The sequence below is a fragment of the Balaenoptera borealis genome, assembly GCF_965194805.1.
Source record: "Balaenoptera borealis genome assembly, chromosome: 13".
In the NCBI taxonomy this organism is placed as follows: Eukaryota; Metazoa; Chordata; class Mammalia; order Artiodactyla; family Balaenopteridae; genus Balaenoptera; species Balaenoptera borealis.
Window position 1 is genome coordinate 30828259 of NC_138870.1, and position 17928 is coordinate 30846186.

Genomic DNA, 17928 nt, shown 5'->3' on the forward strand with positions numbered 1-17928 from the left:
TGGCTTGAGAGGCAAGATTAACGTAAGAGACAGCTAGGTTGTATGGCACTGACCCAAAGAGGCAGAGATTTGTGTGGACTGGGGAATCAGGGAAGGCTCCTTGGCAGTGGGCCTGAAGGACAAGTGAGATTTAGACCCATGGGGAAGAGAGGGAAGACATTCCAGTTTAGGAAGAATAAAAGCAAAGACACACTCTCCTCGACCTTGTCCTGCCCCAAATATAAATTCATAGACCACTCCCATTTTCACAACTGAGGACTGAAGAAAACCAAGAGGTTAAGGGGCCTACCCAGTGTTACACAGGTGGTGGAGAGGTGTTCTGCTCAATGGTTAGGTTCATGTTGGGGCTCCGCATTTACAGCTGATAGGAATGTGAGGACAAGCTCATGCCATTTCAAACATTTCCAAGTGATACTGAGAGAGATGTTGAAGGTGCAAAATGAGGGTGCTGAATGACCTCACAAAGTGGGAATGGTGGGCCCATTTTGATATGAAATTCAAAACAAGTTCATGACCAAAGGAAATAATACAAAATGACAACATAATCATTACACTCCCCTCTCCCTTAGAAGTAAAAATCAGTATACCCCTCTCTCTCTCCAGCATGAAAGGATGAGATAAAGGCTCAGCAGCAGCCCCCGTGAAACACATGGTCAACACTGTGAAGAGGTGTTACTAAGACGATTTGGTCCGACGCAGAGATGGAAAGAGACAACTCTGCCCTTAGCCTGATCAGGCCCATAGGAAGGAACCATATTGGGGGAAGCCTTTGAGAGTGTGGCAATGAGAGGGGACCTTATTTGGGAGGGGACTCCCTGTTTCCGATCTTGAAAATGCAAAGATGGGACATTCGTTTACTGGGGCTGTTGCAGAGTGGATGCGCCCAGAGGTTGGGCCACCCTGCTTGAGAATCAAAGCACCTTCTAGTCCTAAACTGCTTGAGTGCTGCAATCGCCGGATTTGGGGTCTGGGGCAACCCAGGTCTTCGTCCGAGATTTCCGGAGAGCGCTTTCTCTTGGGAGCACGTCTGGGGACTGGCTTCTCTGCTTCCACTTTTGCTGGCGTGGCCAAAGGAACCTCCGCGTAGGCTCGGTAGCCACCAAACAGTCAGTATGTCTCCCGATACCAGCCCAACTGCGTTTCTCCACACCCTCGCTAGAGGACATGGTAGTGACCAGGGGTAGGTTGAGAAACGGGAGCCACTGCTGCTGCAAAGAAAATCAGAAGTGATCAGTCCCTGCTGCTGTACCCAGTCTCCTGCCAGAATTTCCCTCTCTCGTGTCTCTCCCAGTTTCTGGCGGAAGACCTTTAATCTACTTGACATCCAAAACACAGCCTTGGCCCATCACCTCTATGAGTCCCTAGAGAAGGGACACTGGCTGCAAAAGCAATTCCTGGAGCGGACGGCTGCAGCACATGAGGAAGTCTCTTCACCGTTTCCAGTGAAAACAGGAGAACCCGAAAGTAATTGCAGTCAGGATCCTCTCCATCTCTCCCTTCCACCACAGAGAAAACATTTCCTGCAGTCTGTCACTTCTGAGGCTTTAATGGAAATAGCGTTCAAGGTTTGGGAAAAAATAATCTAATATAAATTGGTTAAAAACCCGCCCGCCTTGGCAACCCCTCTTGGACCCCATTTATACTGCGTGTTTCGACCACACTGAACTCTAGCCCTGTGATACTTTTATCTAGATTAGAACAAGGCCAAATACTTAGGCAGAGTGATCAGGAGACCTAGAACCACGTTCTGTATACCAAGACTAGACTCACATCAACCCAGTCTCCTGGGACACCATCTGCTCAACTCTCCAGTCTCAATAGCACTTCAACACCCCTCTTGGTTCTTCCGGTCTTCCCATAAATATGGCCCCACCCTGTCCCCTAGTACTCAGCAGCGCAGAATGGGATGTGTCTGAGGGGACCGATATAGATGTCTGCATGACAGCACAGAGGTGCCTGGGTTTGAAGGTGCGGTTCAAGAGTGGCCCTCTTCCTCCAAATGCTCCATTTACCATTTGTCAACAAAAATGCACTTGTCTTTGGCTAAGAGGCCAATCGGGAAAGGGTCTGAATGGAAGCATCCTGTAGCCCAAAGGGGAAGGCTACATTTATAAAGATCAGAAGCATCCTGCACACTTGTCCAGGGATGACCTTTCACTTGTCCTCAGCATTGAGCACTGTGGGTCCCTGAAGGTGTCCCAGGTCACTGGTATTACTTACAGCTGGGAATTCGCTCAGGTGTATGTGGTGGGCAGGCCGCACAGGGACATGTGGCAGCCAGGGGAGGTTGTGTGTACACCATGCCTCCTGTACAGATGCCCCATTTCAGTGAACATGCTGCACAGCCCTCTCAGGGAACAGAGGACAGGTTAGAGGAAATACAGAAGATCTGGTCAGACATCCTCTCTCAGACAACCAAAGAGATTGGTATCTGGTGGAGAACTGTCAGGGAAGTTTCTCTGAGGGCAGCACGTTGGCATAGTTACCCTGCCATGGCAACTGTGAGAAGGCCTGTGAGGGCATCATTACCCAGTGAGGTCATATAAGGAACCTGTGACTTGATGGGCAGGCTTCAGGAGGAGGGGCAGTTTTGTGGAGGAGAGCAGGGGGGAGGCAGAGGTACTCTTCATGGCCCCTCACACCTGAGCCTCCCCGCCCATGCCCTAGTCTAGTAGACAACCCATGCGGGGCGTTCCACTGGGCTGGCACAGCCCCAGGGGCCCAGGAGGGCAAGAGAGACCCACATTCTGAGATTGGCTTGAGAGGCAAGATTAACGTAAGAGACAGCTAGGTTGTATGGCACTGACCCAAAGAGGCAGAGATTTGTGTGGACTGGGGAATCAGGGAAGGCTCCTTGGCAGTGGGCCTGAAGGACAAGTGAGATTTAGACCCATGGGGAAGAGAGGGAAGACATTCCAGTTTAGGAAGAATAAAAGCAAAGACACACTCTCCTCGACCTTGTCCTGCCCCAAATATAAATTCATAGACCACTCCCATTTTCACAACTGAGGACTGAAGAAAACCAAGAGGTTAAGGGGCCTACCCAGTGTTACACAGGTGGTGGAGAGGTGTTCTGCTCAATGGTTAGGTTCATGTTGGGGCTCCGCATTTACAGCTGATAGGAATGTGAGGACAAGCTCATGCCATTTCAAACATTTCCAAGTGATACTGAGAGAGATGTTGAAGGTGCAAAATGAGGGTGCTGAATGACCTCACAAAGTGGGAATGGTGGGCCCATTTTGATATGAAATTCAAAACAAGTTCATGACCAAAGGAAATAATACAAAATGACAACATAATCATTACACTCCCCTCTCCCTTAGAAGTAAAAATCAGTATACCCCTCTCTCTCTCCAGCATGAAAGGATGAGATAAAGGCTCAGCAGCAGCCCCCGTGAAACACATGGTCAACACTGTGAAGAGGTGTTACTAAGACGATTTGGTCAGACGCAGAGATGGAAAGAGACAACTCTGCCCTTAGCCTGATCAGGCCCATAGGAAGGAACCATATTGGGGGAAGCCTTTGAGAGTGTGGCAATGAGAGGGGACCTTATTTGGGAGGGGACTCCCTGTTTCCGATCTTGAAAATGCAAAGATGGGACATTCGTTTACTGGGGCTGTTGCAGAGTGGATGCGCCCAGAGGTTGGGCCACCCTGCTTGAGAATCAAAGCACCTTCTAGTCCTAAACTGCTTGAGTGCTGCAATCGCCGGATTTGGGGTCTGGGGCAACCCAGGTCTTCGTCCGAGATTTCCGGAGAGCGCTTTCTCTTGGGAGCACGTCTGGGGACTGGCTTCTCTGCTTCCACTTTTGCTGGCGTGGCCAAAGGAACCTCCGCGTAGGCTCGGTAGCCACCAAACAGTCAGTATGTCTCCCGATACCAGCCCAACTGCGTTTCTCCACACCCTCGCTAGAGGACATGGTAGTGACCAGGGGTAGGTTGAGAAACGGGAGCCACTGCTGCTGCAAAGAAAATCAGAAGTGATCAGTCCCTGCTGCTGTACCCAGTCTCCTGCCAGAATTTCCCTCTCTCGTGTCTCTCCCAGTTTCTGGCGGAAGACCTTTAATCTACTTGACATCCAAAACACAGCCTTGGCCCATCACCTCTATGAGTCCCTAGAGAAGGGACACTGGCTGCAAAAGCAATTCCTGGAGCGGACGGCTGCAGCACATGAGGAAGTCTCTTCACCGTTTCCAGTGAAAACAGGAGAACCCGAAAGTAATTGCAGTCAGGATCCTCTCCATCTCTCCCTTCCACCACAGAGAAAACATTTCCTGCAGTCTGTCACTTCTGAGGCTTTAATGGAAATAGCGTTCAAGGTTTGGGAAAAAATAATCTAATATAAATTGGTTAAAAACCCGCCCGCCTTGGCAACCCCTCTTGGACCCCATTTATACTGCGTGTTTCGACCACACTGAACTCTAGCCCTGTGATACTTTTATCTAGATTAGAACAAGGCCAAATACTTAGGCAGAGTGATCAGGAGACCTAGAACCACGTTCTGTATACCAAGACTAGACTCACATCAACCCAGTCTCCTGGGACACCATCTGCTCAACTCTCCAGTCTCAATAGCACTTCAACACCCCTCTTGGTTCTTCCGGTCTTCCCATAAATATGGCCCCACCCTGTCCCCTAGTACTCAGCAGCGCAGAATGGGATGTGTCTGAGGGGACCGATATAGATGTCTGCATGACAGCACAGAGGTGCCTGGGTTTGAAGGTGCGGTTCAAGAGTGGCCCTCTTCCTCCAAATGCTCCATTTACCATTTGTCAACAAAAATGCACTTGTCTTTGGCTAAGAGGCCAATCGGGAAAGGGTCTGAATGGAAGCATCCTGTAGCCCAAAGGGGAAGGCTACATTTATAAAGATCAGAAGCATCCTGCACACTTGTCCAGGGATGACCTTTCACTTGTCCTCAGCATTGAGCACTGTGGGTCCCTGAAGGTGTCCCAGGTCACTGGTATTACTTACAGCTGGGAATTCGCTCAGGTGTATGTGGTGGGCAGGCCGCACAGGGACATGTGGCAGCCAGGGGAGGTTGTGTGTACACCATGCCTCCTGTACAGATGCCCCATTTCAGTGAACATGCTGCACAGCCCTCTCAGGGAACAGAGGACAGGTTAGAGGAAATACAGAAGATCTGGTCAGACATCCTCTCTCAGACAACCAAAGAGATTGGTATCTGGTGGAGAACTGTCAGGGAAGTTTCTCTGAGGGCAGCACGTTGGCATTGTTACCCTGCCATGGCAACTGTGAGAAGGCCTGTGAGGGCATCATTACCCAGTGAGGTCATATAAGGAACCTGTGACTTGAGGGGCAGGCTTCAGGAGGAGGGGCAGTTTTGTGGAGGAGAGCAGGGGGGAGGCAGAGGTACTCTTCATGGCCCCTCACACCTGGGCCTCCCCGCCCATGCCCTAGTCTAGTAGACAACCCATGCGGGGCGTTCCACTGGGCTGGCACAGCCCCAGGGGCCCAGGAGGGCAAGAGAGACCCACATTCTGAGATTGGCTTGAGAGGCAAGATTAACGTAAGAGACAGCTAGGTTGTATGGCACTGACCCAAAGAGGCAGAGATTTGTGTGGACTGGGGAATCAGGGAAGGCTCCTTGGCAGTGGGCCTGAAGGACAAGTGAGATTTAGACCCATGGGGAAGAGAGGGAAGACATTCCAGTTTAGGAAGAATAAAAGCAAAGACACACTCTCCTCGACCTTGTCCTGCCCCAAATATAAATTCATAGACCACTCCCATTTTCACAACTGAGGACTGAAGAAAACCAAGAGGTTAAGGGGCCTACCCAGTGTTACACAGGTGGTGGAGAGGTGTTCTGCTCAATGGTTAGGTTCATGTTGGGGCTCCGCATTTACAGCTGATAGGAATGTGAGGACAAGCTCATGCCATTTCAAACATTTCCAAGTGATACTGAGAGAGATGTTGAAGGTGCAAAATGAGGGTGCTGAATGACCTCACAAAGTGGGAATGGTGGGCCCATTTTGATATGAAATTCAAAACAAGTTCATGACCAAAGGAAATAATACAAAATGACAACATAATCATTACACTCCCCTCTCCCTTAGAAGTAAAAATCAGTATACCCCTCTCTCTCTCCAGCATGAAAGGATGAGATAAAGGCTCAGCAGCAGCCCCCGTGAAACACATGGTCAACACTGTGAAGAGGTGTTACTAAGACGATTTGGTCCGACGCAGAGATGGAAAGAGACAACTCTGCCCTTAGCCTGATCAGGCCCACAGGAAGGAACCATATTGGGGGAAGCCTTTGAGAGTGTGGCAATGAGAGCGGACCTTATTTGGGAGGGGACTCCCTGTTTCCGATCTTGAAAACGCAAAGATGGGACATTCGTTTACTGGGGCTGTTGCAGAGTGGATGCGCCCAGAGGTTGGGCCACCCTGCTTGAGAATCAAAGCACCTTCTAGTCCTAAACTGCTTGAGTGCTGCAATCGCCGGATTTGGGGTCTGGGGCAACCCAGGTCTTCGTCCGAGATTTCCGGAGAGCGCTTTCTCTTGGGAGCACGTCTGGGGACTGGCTTCTCTGCTTCCACTTTTGCTGGCGTGGCCAAAGGAACCTCCGCGTAGGCCCGGTAGCCACCAAGCAGTCAGTATGTCTCCCGATACCAGCCCAACTGCGTTTCTCCACACCCTCGCTAGAGGACATGGTAGTGACCAGGGGTAGGTTGAGAAACGGGAGCCACTGCTGCTGCAAAGAAAATCAGAAGTGATCAGTCCCTGCTGCTGTACCCAGTCTCCTGCCAGAATTTCCCTCTCTCATGTCTCTCCCAGTTTCTGCCTGAAGACCTTTAATCTACTTGACATCCAAAACACAGCCTTGGCCCATCACCTCTATGAGTCCCTAGAGAAGGGACACTGGCTGCAAAAGCAATTCCTGGAGCGGACGGCTGCAGCACATGAGGAAGTCTCTTCACCGTTTCCAGTGAAAACAGGAGAACCCGAAAGTAATTGCAGTCAGGATCCTCTCCATCTCTCCCTTCCACAGCAAAGAAAACATTTCTTGCAGTCTGTCACTTCTGAGGCTTTAATGGAAATAGCGTTCAAGGTTTGGGAAAAAATAATCTAATATAAATTGGTTAAAAACCCGCCCGCCTTGGCAACCCCTCTTGGACCCCATTTATACTGCGTGTTTCGACCACACTGAACTCTAGCCCTGTGATACTTTTATCTAGATTAGAACAAGGCCAAATACTTAGGCAGAGTGATCAGGAGACCTAGAACCACGTTCTGTATACCAAGACTAGACTCACATCAACCCAGTCTCCTGGGACACCATCTGCTCAACTCTCCAGTCTCAATAGCACTTCAACACCCCTCTTGGTTCTTCCGGTCTTCCCATAAATATGGCCCCACCCTGTCCCCTAGTACTCAGCAGCGCAGAATGGGATGTGTCTGAGGGGACCGATATAGATGTCTGCATGACAGCACAGAGGTGCCTGGGTTTGAAGGTGCGGTTCAAGAGTGGCCCTCTTCCTCCAAATGCTCCATTTACCATTTGTCAACAAAAAGGCACTTGTCTTTGGCTAAGAGGCCAATCGGGAAAGGGTCTGAATGGAAGCATCCTGTAGCCCAAAGGGGAAGGCTACATTTATAAAGATCAGAAGCATCCTGCACACTTGTCCAGGGATGACCTTTCACTTGTCCTCAGCATTGAGCACTGTGGGTCCCTGAAGGTGTCCCAGGTCACTGGTATTACTTACAGCTGGGAATTCGCTCAGGTGTATGTGGTGGGCAGGCCGCACAGGGATATGTGGCAGCCAGGGGAGGTTGTGTGTACACCATGCCTCCTGTACAGATGCCCCATTTCAGTGAACATGCTGCACTGCCCTCTCAGGGAACAGAGGACAGGTTAGAGGAAATACAGAAGATCTGGTCAGACATCCTCTCTCAGACAACCAAAGAGATTGGTATCTGGTGGAGAACTGTCAGGGAAGTTTCTCTGAGGGCAGCACGTTGGCATAGTTACCCTGCCATGGCAACTGTGAGAAGGCCTGTGAGGGCATCATTACCCAGTGAGGTCATATAAGGAACCTGTGACTTGAGGGGCAGGCTTCAGGAGGAGGGGCAGTTTTGTGGAGGAGAGCAGGGGGGAGGCAGAGGTACTCTTCATGGCCCCTCACACCTGGGCCTCCCCGCCCATGCCCTAGTCTAGTAGACAACCCATGCGGGGCGTTCCACTGGGCTGGCACAGCCCCAGGGGCCCAGGAGGGCAAGAGAGACCCACATTCTGAGATTGGCTTGAGAGGCAAGATTAACGTAAGAGACAGCTAGGTTGTATGGCACTGACCCAAAGAGGCAGAGATTTGTGTGGACTGGGGAATCAGGGAAGGCTCCTTGGCAGTGGGCCTGAAGGACAAGTGAGATTTAGACCCATGGGGAAGAGACGGAAGACATTCCAGTTTAGGAAGAATAAAAGCAAAGACACACTCTCCTCGACCTTGTCCTGCCCCAAATATAAATTCATAGACCACTCCCATTTTCACAACTGAGGACTGAAGAAAACCAAGAGGTTAAGGGGCCTACCCAGTGTTACACAGGTGGTGGAGAGGTGTTCTGCTCAATGGTTAGGTTCATGTTGGGGCTCCGCATTTACAGCTGATAGGAATGTGAGGACAAGCTCATGCCATTTCAAACATTTCCAAGTGATACTGAGAGAGATGTTGAAGGTGCAAAATGAGGGTGCTGAATGACCTCACAAAGTGGGAATGGTGGGCCCATTTTGATATGAAATTCAAAACAAGTTCATGACCAAAGGAAATAATACAAAATGACAACATAATCATTACACTCCCCTCTCCCTTAGAAGTAAAAATCAGTATACCCCTCTCTCTCTCCAGCATGAAAGGATGAGATAAAGGCTCAGCAGCAGCCCCCGTGAAACACATGGTCAACACTGTGAAGAGGTGTTACTAAGACGATTTGGTCCGACGCAGAGATGGAAAGAGACAACTCTGCCCTTAGCCTGATCAGGCCCACAGGAAGGAACTATATTGGGGGAAGCCTTTGAGAGTGTGGCAATGAGAGCGGACCTTATTTGGGAGGGGACTCCCTGTTTCCAATCTTGAAAACGCAAAGATGGTATATTCGTTTACTGGGGCTGTTGCAGAGTGGATGCGCCCAGAGGTTGGGCCACCCTGCTTGAGAATCAAAGCACCTTCTAGTCCTAAACTGCTTGAGTGCTGCAATCGCTGGATTTGGGGTCTGGGGCAACCCAGGTCTTCGTCCGAGATTTCCGGAGAGCGCTTTCTCTTGGGAGCACGTCTGGGGACTGGCTTCTCTGCTTCCACTTTTGCTGGCGTGGCCAAAGGAACCTCCGCGTAGGCCCGGTAGCCACCAAGCAGTCAGTATGTCTCCCGATACCAGCCCAACTGCGTTTCTCCACACCCTCGCTAGAGGACATGGTAGTGACCAGGGGTAGGTTGAGAAACGGGAGCCACTGCTGCTGCAAAGAAAATCAGAAGTGATCAGTCCCTGCTGCTGTACCCAGTCTCCTGCCAGAATTTCCCTCTCTCGTGTCTCTCCCAGTTTCTGGCGGAAGACCTTTAATCTACTTGACATCCAAAACACAGCCTTGGCCCATCACCTCTATGAGTCCCTAGAGAAGGGACACTGGCTGCAAAAGCAATTCCTGGAGCGGACGGCTGCAGCACATGAGGAAGTCTCTTCACCGTTTCCAGTGAAAAGAGGAGAACCCGAAAGTAATTGCAGTCAGGATCCTCTCCATCTCTCCCTTCCACCACAGAGAAAACATTTCCTGCAGTCTGTCACTTCTGAGGCTTTAATGGAAATAGCGTTCAAGGTTTGGGAAAAAATAATCTAATATAAATTGGTTAAAAACCCGCCCGCCTTGGCAACCCCTCTTGGACCCCATTTATACTGCGTGTTTCGACCACACTGAACTCTAGCCCTGTGATACTTTTATCTAGATTAGAACAAGGCCAAATACTTAGGCAGAGTGATCAGGAGACCTAGAACCACGTTCTGTATACCAAGACTAGACTCACATCAACCCAGTCTCCTGGGACACCATCTGCTCAACTCTCCAGTCTCAATAGCACTTCAACAACCCTCTTGGTTCTTCCGGTCTTCCCATAAATATGGCCCCACCCTGTCCCCTAGTACTCAGCAGCGCAGAATGGGATGTGTCTGAGGGGACCGATATAGATGTCTGCATGACAGCACAGAGGTGCCTGGGTTTGAAGGTGCGGTTCAAGAGTGGCCCTCTTCCTCCAAATGCTCCATTTACCATTTGTCAACAAAAATGCACTTGTCTTTGGCTAAGAGGCCAATCGGGAAAGGGTCTGAATGGAAGCATCCTGTAGCCCAAAGGGGAAGGCTACATTTATAAAGATCAGAAGCATCCTGCACACTTGTCCAGGGATGACCTTTCACTTGTCCTCAGCATTGAGCACTGTGGGTCCCTGAAGGTGTCCCAGGTCACTGGTATTACTTACAGCTGGGAATTCGCTCAGGTGTATGTGGTGGGCAGGCCGCACAGGGACATGTGGCAGCCAGGGGAGGTTGTGTGTACACCATGCCTCCTGTACAGATGCCCCATTTCAGTGAACATGCTGCACAGCCCTCTCAGGGAACAGAGGACAGGTTAGAGGAAATACAGAAGATCTGGTCAGACATCCTCTCTCAGACAACCAAAGAGATTGGTATCTGGTGGAGAACTGTCAGGGAAGTTTCTCTGAGGGCAGCACGTTGGCATTGTTACCCTGCCATGGCAACTGTGAGAAGGCCTGTGAGGGCATCATTACCCAGTGAGGTCATATAAGGAACCTGTGACTTGAGGGGCAGGCTTCAGGAGGAGGGGCAGTTTTGTGGAGGAGAGCAGGGGGGAGGCAGAGGTACTCTTCATGGCCCCTCACACCTGGGCCTCCCCGCCCATGCCCTAGTCTAGTAGACAACCCATGCGGGGTGTTCCACTGGGCTGGCACAGCCCCAGGGGCCCAGGAGGGCAAGAGAGACCCACATTCTGAGATTGGCTTGAGAGGCAAGATTAACGTAAGAGACAGCTAGGTTGTATGGCACTGACCCAAAGAGGCAGAGATTTGTGTGGACTGGGGAATCAGGGAAGGCTCCTTGGCAGTGGGCCTGAAGGACAAGTGAGATTTAGACCCATGGGGAAGAGAGGGAAGACATTCCAGTTTAGGAAGAATAAAAGCAAAGACACACTCTCCTCGACCTTGTCCTGCCCCAAATATAAATTCATAGACCACTCCCATTTTCACAACTGAGGACTGAAGAAAACCAAGAGGTTAAGGGGCCTACCCAGTGTTACACAGGTGGTGGAGAGGTGTTCTGCTCAATGGTTAGGTTCATGTTGGGGCTCCGCATTTACAGCTGATAGGAATGTGAGGACAAGCTCATGCCATTTCAAACATTTCCAAGTGATACTGAGAGAGATGTTGAAGGTGCAAAATGAGGGTGCTGAATGACCTCACAAAGTGGGAATGGTGGGCCCATTTTGATATGAAATTCAAAACAAGTTCATGACCAAAGGAAATAATACAAAATGACAACATAATCATTACACTCCCCTCTCCCTTAGAAGTAAAAATCAGTATACCCCTCTCTCTCTCCAGCATGAAAGGATGAGATAAAGGCTCAGCAGCAGCCCCCGTGAAACACATGGTCAACACTGTGAAGAGGTGTTACTAAGACGATTTGGTCAGACGCAGAGATGGAAAGAGACAACTCTGCCCTTAGCCTGATCAGGCCCACAGGAAGGAACCATATTGGGGGAAGCCTTTGAGAGTGTGGCAATGAGAGCGGACCTTATTTGGGAGGGGACTCCCTGTTTCCGATCTTGAAAACGCAAAGATGGGACATTCGTTTACTGGGGCTGTTGCAGAGTGGATGCGCCCAGAGGTTGGGCCACCCTGCTTGAGAATCAAAGCACCTTCTAGTCCTAAACTGCTTGAGTGCTGCAATCGCTGGATTTGGGGTCTGGGGCAACCCAGGTCTTCGTCCGAGATTTCCGGAGAGCGCTTTCTCTTGGGAGCACGTCTGGGGACTGGCTTCTCTGCTTCCACTTTTGCTGGCGTGGCCAAAGGAACCTCCGCGTAGGCCCGGTAGCCACCAAGCAGTCAGTATGTCTCCCGATACCAGCCCAACTGCGTTTCTCCACACCCTCGCTAGAGGACATGGTAGTGACCAGGGGTAGGTTGAGAAACGGGAGCCACTGCTGCTGCAAAGAAAATCAGAAGTGATCAGTCCCTGCTGCTGTACCCAGTCTCCTGCCAGAATTTCCCTCTCTCATGTCTCTCCCAGTTTCTGCCTGAAGACCTTTAATCTACTTGACATCCAAAACACAGCCTTGGCCCATCACCTCTATGAGTCCCTAGAGAAGGGACACTGGCTGCAAAAGCAATTCCTGGAGCGGACGGCTGCAGCACATGAGGAAGTCTCTTCACCGTTTCCAGTGAAAACAGGAGAACCCGAAATTAATTGCAGTCAGGATCCTCTCCATCTCTCCCTTCCACAGCAAAGAAAACATTTCTTGCAGTCTGTCACTTCTGAGGCTTTAATGGAAATAGCGTTCAAGGTTTGGGAAAAAATAATCTAATATAAATTGGTTAAAAACCCGCCCGCCTTGGCAACCCCTCTTGGACCCCATTTATACTGCGTGTTTCGACCACACTGAACTCTAGCCCTGTGATACTTTTATCTAGATTAGAACAAGGCCAAATACTTAGGCAGAGTGATCAGGAGACCTAGAACCACGTTCTGTATACCAAGACTAGACTCACATCAACCCAGTCTCCTGGGACACCATCTGCTCAACTCTCCAGTCTCAATAGCACTTCAACACCCCTCTTGGTTCTTCCGGTCTTCCCATAAATATGGCCCCACCCTGTCCCCTAGTACTCAGCAGCGCAGAATGGGATGTGTCTGAGGGGACCGATATAGATGTCTGCATGACAGCACAGAGGTGCCTGGGTTTGAAGGTGCGGTTCAAGAGTGGCCCTCTTCCTCCAAATGCTCCATTTACCATTTGTCAACAAAAAGGCACTTGTCTTTGGCTAAGAGGCCAATCGGGAAAGGGTCTGAATGGAAGCATCCTGTAGCCCAAAGGGGAAGGCTACATTTATAAAGATCAGAAGCATCCTGCACACTTGTCCAGGGATGACCTTTCACTTGTCCTCAGCATTGAGCACTGTGGGTCCCTGAAGGTGTCCCAGGTCACTGGTATTACTTACAGCTGGGAATTCGCTCAGGTGTATGTGGTGGGCAGGCCGCACAGGGATATGTGGCAGCCAGGGGAGGTTGTGTGTACACCATGCCTCCTGTACAGATGCCCCATTTCAGTGAACATGCTGCACTGCCCTCTCAGGGAACAGAGGACAGGTTAGAGGAAATACAGAAGATCTGGTCAGACATCCTCTCTCAGACAACCAAAGAGATTGGTATCTGGTGGAGAACTGTCAGGGAAGTTTCTCTGAGGGCAGCACGTTGGCATAGTTACCCTGCCATGGCAACTGTGAGAAGGCCTGTGAGGGCATCATTACCCAGTGAGGTCATATAAGGAACCTGTGACTTGAGGGGCAGGCTTCAGGAGGAGGGGCAGTTTTGTGGAGGAGAGCAGGGGGGAGGCAGAGGTACTCTTCATGGCCCCTCACACCTGGGCCTCCCCGCCCATGCCCTAGTCTAGTAGACAACCCATGCGGGGCGTTCCACTGGGCTGGCACAGCCCCAGGGGCCCAGGAGGGCAAGAGAGACCCACATTCTGAGATTGGCTTGAGAGGCAAGATTAACGTAAGAGACAGCTAGGTTGTATGGCACTGACCCAAAGAGGCAGAGATTTGTGTGGACTGGGGAATCAGGGAAGGCTCCTTGGCAGTGGGCCTGAAGGACAAGTGAGATTTAGACCCATGGGGAAGAGACGGAAGACATTCCAGTTTAGGAAGAATAAAAGCAAAGACACACTCTCCTCGACCTTGTCCTGCCCCAAATATAAATTCATAGACCACTCCCATTTTCACAACTGAGGACTGAAGAAAACCAAGAGGTTAAGGGGCCTACCCAGTGTTACACAGGTGGTGGAGAGGTGTTCTGCTCAATGGTTAGGTTCATGTTGGGGCTCCGCATTTACAGCTTATAGGAATGTGAGGACAAGCTCATGCCATTTCAAACATTTCCAAGTGATACTGAGAGAGATGTTGAAGGTGCAAAATGAGGGTGCTGAATGACCTCACAAAGTGGGAATGGTGGGCCCATTTTGATATGAAATTCAAAACAAGTTCATGACCAAAGGAAATAATACAAAATGACAACATAATCATTACACTCCCCTCTCCCTTAGAAGTAAAAATCAGTATACCCCTCTCTCTCTCCAGCATGAAAGGATGAGATAAAGGCTCAGCAGCAGCCCCCGTGAAACACATGGTCAACACTGTGAAGAGGTGTTACTAAGACGATTTGGTCCGACGCAGAGATGGAAAGAGACAACTCTGCCCTTAGCCTGATCAGGCCCACAGGAAGGAACTATATTGGGGGAAGCCTTTGAGAGTGTGGCAATGAGAGCGGACCTTATTTGGGAGGGGACTCCCTGTTTCCAATCTTGAAAACGCAAAGATGGGACATTCGTTTACTGGGGCTGTTGCAGAGTGGATGCGCCCAGAGGTTGGGCCACCCTGCTTGAGAATCAAAGCACCTTCTAGTCCTAAACTGCTTGAGTGCTGCAATCGCTGGATTTGGGGTCTGGGGCAACCCAGGTCTTCGTCCGAGATTTCCGGAGAGCGCTTTCTCTTGGGAGCACGTCTGGGGACTGGCTTCTCTGCTTCCACTTTTGCTGGCGTGGCCAAAGGAACCTCCGCGTAGGCCCGGTAGCCACCAAGCAGTCAGTATGTCTCCCGATACCAGCCCAACTGCGTTTCTCCACACCCTCGCTAGAGGACATGGTAGTGACCAGGGGTAGGTTGAGAAACGGGAGCCACTGCTGCTGCAAAGAAAATCAGAAGTGATCAGTCCCTGCTGCTGTACCCAGTCTCCTGCCAGAATTTCCCTCTCTCGTGTCTCTCCCAGTTTCTGGCGGAAGACCTTTAATCTACTTGACATCCAAAACACAGCCTTGGCCCATCACCTCTATGAGTCCCTAGAGAAGGGACACTGGCTGCAAAAGCAATTCCTGGAGCGGACGGCTGCAGCACATGAGGAAGTCTCTTCACCGTTTCCAGTGAAAAGAGGAGAACCCGAAAGTAATTGCAGTCAGGATCCTCTCCATCTCTCCCTTCCACCACAGAGAAAACATTTCCTGCAGTCTGTCACTTCTGAGGCTTTAATGGAAATAGCGTTCAAGGTTTGGGAAAAAATAATCTAATATAAATTGGTTAAAAACCCGCCCGCCTTGGCAACCCCTCTTGGACCCCATTTATACTGCGTGTTTCGACCACACTGAACTCTAGCCCTGTGATACTTTTATCTAGATTAGAACAAGGCCAAATACTTAGGCAGAGTGATCAGGAGACCTAGAACCACGTTCTGTATACCAAGACTAGACTCACATCAACCCAGTCTCCTGGGACACCATCTGCTCAACTCTCCAGTCTCAATAGCACTTCAACAACCCTCTTGGTTCTTCCGGTCTTCCCATAAATATGGCCCCACCCTGTCCCCTAGTACTCAGCAGCGCAGAATGGGATGTGTCTGAGGGGACCGATATAGATGTCTGCATGACAGCACAGAGGTGCCTGGGTTTGAAGGTGCGGTTCAAGAGTGGCCCTCTTCCTCCAAATGCTCCATTTACCATTTGTCAACAAAAATGCACTTGTCTTTGGCTAAGAGGCCAATCGGGAAAGGGTCTGAATGGAAGCATCCTGTAGCCCAAAGGGGAAGGCTACATTTATAAAGATCAGAAGCATCCTGCACACTTGTCCAGGGATGACCTTTCACTTGTCCTCAGCATTGAGCACTGTGGGTCCCTGAAGGTGTCCCAGGTCACTGGTATTACTTACAGCTGGGAATTCGCTCAGGTGTATGTGGTGGGCAGGCCGCACAGGGACATGTGGCAGCCAGGGGAGGTTGTGTGTACACCATACCTCCTGTACAGATGCCCCATTTCAGTGAACATGCTGCACAGCCCTCTCAGGGAACAGAGGACAGGTTAGAGGAAATACAGAAGATCTGGTCAGACATCCTCTCTCAGACAACCAAAGAGATTGGTATCTGGTGGAGAACTGTCAGGGAAGTTTCTCTGAGGGCAGCACGTTGGCATTGTTACCCTGCCATGGCAACTGTGAGAAGGCCTGTGAGGGCATCATTACCCAGTGAGGTCATATAAGGAACCTGTGACTTGAGGGGCAGGCTTCAGGAGGAGGGGCAGTTTTGTGGAGGAGAGCAGGGGGGAGGCAGAGGTACTCTTCATGGCCCCTCACACCTGGGCCTCCCCGCCCATGCCCTAGTCTAGTAGACAACCCATGCGGGGTGTTCCACTGGGCTGGCACAGCCCCAGGGGCCCAGGAGGGCAAGAGAGACCCACATTCTGAGATTGGCTTGAGAGGCAAGATTAACGTAAGAGACAGCTAGGTTGTATGGCACTGACCCAAAGAGGCAGAGATTTGTGTGGACTGGGGAATCAGGGAAGGCTCCTTGGCAGTGGGCCTGAAGGACAAGTGAGATTTAGACCCATGGGGAAGAGAGGGAAGACATTCCAGTTTAGGAAGAATAAAAGCAAAGACACACTCTCCTCGACCTTGTCCTGCCCCAAATATAAATTCATAGACCACTCCCATTTTCACAACTGAGGACTGAAGAAAACCAAGAGGTTAAGGGGCCTACCCAGTGTTACACAGGTGGTGGAGAGGTGTTCTGCTCAATGGTTAGGTTCATGTTGGGGCTCCGCATTTACAGCTGATAGGAATGTGAGGACAAGCTCATGCCATTTCAAACATTTCCAAGTGATACTGAGAGAGATGTTGAAGGTGCAAAATGAGGGTGCTGAATGACCTCACAAAGTGGGAATGGTGGGCCCATTTTGATATGAAATTCAAAACAAGTTCATGACCAAAGGAAATAATACAAAATGACAACATAATCATTACACTCCCCTCTCCCTTAGAAGTAAAAATCAGTATACCCCTCTCTCTCTCCAGCATGAAAGGATGAGATAAAGGCTCAGCAGCAGCCCCCGTGAAACACATGGTCAACACTGTGAAGAGGTGTTACTAAGACGATTTGGTCAGACGCAGAGATGGAAAGAGACAACTCTGCCCTTAGCCTGATCAGGCCCACAGGAAGGAACCATATTGGGGGAAGCCTTTGAGAGTGTGGCAATGAGAGCGGACCTTATTTGGGAGGGGACTCCCTGTTTCCGATCTTGAAAACGCAAAGATGGGACATTCGTTTACTGGGGCTGTTGCAGAGTGGATGCGCCCAGAGGTTGGGCCACCCTGCTTGAGAATCAAAGCACCTTCTAGTCCTAAACTGCTTGAGTGCTGCAATCGCTGGATTTGGGGTCTGGGGCAACCCAGGTCTTCGTCCGAGATTTCCGGAGAGCGCTTTCTCTTGGGAGCACGTCTGGGGACTGGCTTCTCTGCTTCCACTTTTGCTGGCGTGGCCAAAGGAACCTCCGCGTAGGCCCGGTAGCCACCAAGCAGTCAGTATGTCTCCCGATACCAGCCCAACTGCGTTTCTCCACACCCTCGCTAGAGGACATGGTAGTGACCAGGGGTAGGTTGAGAAACGGGAGCCACTGCTGCTGCAAAGAAAATCAGAAGTGATCAGTCCCTGCTGCTGTACCCAGTCTCCTGCCAGAATTTCCCTCTCTCGTGTCTCTCCCAGTTTCTGGCGGAAGACCTTTAATCTACTTGACATCCAAAACACAGCCTTGGCCCATCACCTCTATGAGTCCCTAGAGAAGGGACACTGGCTGCAAAAGCAATTCCTGGAGCGGA